This window comes from Echinops telfairi, unplaced genomic scaffold, assembly GCF_000313985.2.
Source record: "Echinops telfairi isolate 266 unplaced genomic scaffold, ASM31398v2 ScPeMD7_70;HRSCAF=299, whole genome shotgun sequence".
Taxonomy (NCBI): domain Eukaryota; kingdom Metazoa; phylum Chordata; class Mammalia; order Afrosoricida; family Tenrecidae; genus Echinops; species Echinops telfairi.
Window position 1 is genome coordinate 8723790 of NW_022103968.1, and position 3151 is coordinate 8726940.

At 52.9% G+C, this 3151-nt stretch overlaps 1 protein-coding gene across 10 annotated transcripts in view; it reads left to right on the top strand.

Moving 5' to 3' along the window:
• The window catches only part of FGFR2 (fibroblast growth factor receptor 2), a 125040-nt gene that overhangs the window by 110639 nt on the left and 11250 nt on the right, over positions 1-3151 (top strand). The gene's annotated exons all lie outside the window — the stretch shown is intronic.

Genomic DNA, 3151 nt, shown 5'->3' on the forward strand with positions numbered 1-3151 from the left:
GAGGGGAGCTGACACCAAGGGCTCAAGTAGAAAGAAAATGTTTTGAAAATGATGATGGCAACAAATGTACAAATGCGCTTGCCACAATGGGTGGATGTATGGATTGTGATAAGAGTTGTACAAGCCCCCAATGAAATGATTTATAAAGATTGTCTAACTACACACACACCTTTTTACCAAGGAACCTTGTGGTATAGGGGTTACTCCGTGGGCTGCTAACTGCAAGATCAGCAGTTTGAAACCACCAGCCGCTCCCCTGGAGAAAGACCGAGCTTTCTCCTCCAGTGAAAGGTGCCAGGGTCGGGATCCCACAGGGCAGTCCCGTTCCGTCCTCAGGAGTCACTCTGGGTTGGAAGTAAACAATCCATAGCAGGGAGTTGTGGGGTTGTTTTTGTGGTTTTGCCTTTTTACGTATTTGGAATACAGACTTTTGATGAAGGTAACTTAAATTTTTATGTGGTCTTGTGTAGTTATGTTGCCATTTGCTCTTTGGCTTTTGTTACTCATTAGACAGTGTGTAGGACCTGCCAGCCTTGCTCTAGGCTGCTTTCCCGCTCAATCCCTAACCTCCTAGGTTTAGAGTCCCAGCAGGTGTTATTGAACATACTTCCTGGTCATCTTATGAAGTTGTTCATCCCGCCCCCTCACTTCAGGGAGGGCAGTGAGGTAACTGTGCTAACACCTAATGTGGGCGGAGTGGGGCCATGACTACTACTTTGCATAAGAGCCCAGGATGAAAGGCTGTGACTAGATGGTGCCCGGAGGGCATTACCTGGTTCAAAGCCTGGCTGAAGGGCAGGGGGGAGCTCAGACCTGGCGCCACTGTAAACTGGTAGTGGAGGTGGATCTTAAGAAGGCTCCCTGGGGCAGAGCCCATTTGCTTCTGGGGATGCAATGAAGTAGAGACAGACGCTGGGAGAGGCTCAGGGCATAGTTGGACAGCCACACTGGACAGCCGTGAGCTTGGCAAAGTCTGGCTTCCTGACAGGAAAGAGCCCGTTGCTGGTGCCGTGTGTGGCCCGGACTGTCACCCTGCACACAGAGACGAGGCAGGCTTAGCGCCGGTGCTGGGAGCATAGAGGTGGTCCTGTGGGGTCTGTCCACAGCTGCTCGCAGCTGCTCTCACCCAGTTCATGCTGGTCCCACCCCTTGTTGAGAATGTGCCTTTCCTCCCCCAACCAAAAAACAAATCAACAAAAACCCACTGCCAGCCAGATGATTCTCCCAGCGACCCTGCAGCACGGGTCGAACTGGGTGGTGATGCTTCACAAGAGCAGGAGACCTTTTCTTTCACCCCGGGAGCAGCTGGTGGCTTCCAACTGCTGACCTTAAGGTTCGCAGCCCAGCACGTAATGCACTATGGCACCAGGGCTCCTCCACCCAGACTGGACAGCCTGAATCCAAATCTACATTCTACTAAGAGCTTAGAAGTTGGCCAGGTGATTCTTAAGTACCAGTAAACACAAGCCTCTTTGTACACCTCGGCATCCGCACGCATGACCTGGGTATCATGTGACCACAAAGACAGGTGAGCCTGGCCTGTCCGAGTGAGAGCTTTGCTATTTAACTCAAACAGCAATGAGTTCCTTTAAAAAAAAAAATCCCCAAAGTCAGACTTGGGGCAGGATTTGTTTTTAAGCCAGCCTCAGCTTTCCCATCTGTAAAATGGGTGTACTATTACCTTCTCTCATAAAGCTTCCAAGGAGATTCACTGTGCTCAACTGCATGAAGGGTCCTGGCACAAGGTCTGGGTCCAGAGCTGCTATCTTTAGGGGCCCCCAGGGTCTTCAGTTAGTAGGAATATGGGACGGCACCCCCACACCCCCAGGTCCCCATCATGCAAGTAGGTCATTTCTTTGGGCCAGAGAACAGCTCTGGTTTCTGGGGAGGCCAGGAGGCTGTCTTGGCTTTGTTTCTTGGATTGGTTTCCAAGTTTCTTCTTGTTCAGCCCGGGAGATGGGCTGTGCCCCAGCCCCCTGGGTGGACGGTGTCCATGCTGAACAGGGAAGATGACAGAGGTGACGTCGGTGGCGCCTGTCTGCTCAGCCTCGATGTGTGGTCGGAGTCCAGCATCCCGGCAGCCAGAGGCTTCCGACCACACAGCTGGCCAGACGCAGAGAGCAGGCTGCTGGGAGCACACTTGCAGGGCGTCTGGCCCGCATTTGGAAGTTCCATTCAGAGAGGCCTCTGAGAGTGGGATCCAGCGGTCTGCTGGGGATGCCAGCTTCTGGGGTCTCCTACTTCCCGCCTGGCCGAGATGCGCGTGAGCACGGCGTCCTCCTAGCCCGGCGTCCAGAGGGGCAGGAGGAAATGATTTGTATGCAGCATGATATGCCAGCTCTCCGGTCTGTGGTGGCTGCTTTGTGGAGTGTCTGTCTGAGACTGGCCCGGCTTCAGCCATGTCAGGTGGGCACCTGGGGCGCAGTCCTCAGAAACAGCTACCCTGGTTCAATAACATGTGGACATGTGTCTGACGGGGACATTTGTGTGCTTCTTGATGTCTTAACGCCTCCTAAAAGGGGCTGGTGAGTTCAGACTGGAGCTCCAGTAGCACAGCGCTTGCAGGCTGCAAGGTCAGCAGTTCAGAACCACCAGCTGCTCCACAGAGGGAAGATGAGGCTTTCTACCCCCACGATGAGTTACGATCAGAGAATGTTTTGTTGTGTATATTTTTGCCACGATTTAGAAAGAAGAAAATTGCAAGAATAACTGAGTACGAGGAAGAAGAAAATATTCTGGCATTGACTGGTGATAATTGTACAGCTCTTCTTGAGAGGATTGAATTGCCGAATTGTGTGGCATGTGGATAGGATGCTAACGAAAGCGGTAATACAGGGTTACGGTCTCGGAAACTCACCGGGGCAGTTCTGCCCTGCCCTGCAGGGTCGTCTAGAGTCAGCACTGATTCGAGGGCAGCAGAGCAACGAGGGAGTGATGCTTCAGACCCGAAGTAACAAGGGTTGTGACGGATTCAAGTGGACTTAACAGTCAAGGAGCCCTGGGAGGGACCCCAGACCCCCTACCTGAAGGCACATAGGGTGAGAGGGAGGGATCAGCTAAAGACTGGTGAAGGGGAGCTCAGGCAGGAGAGGGGGCCAGGCTCAGAGATCACACAAAGGCAGGTTGCAGGAACAAGCAAGGAACCAGCTGT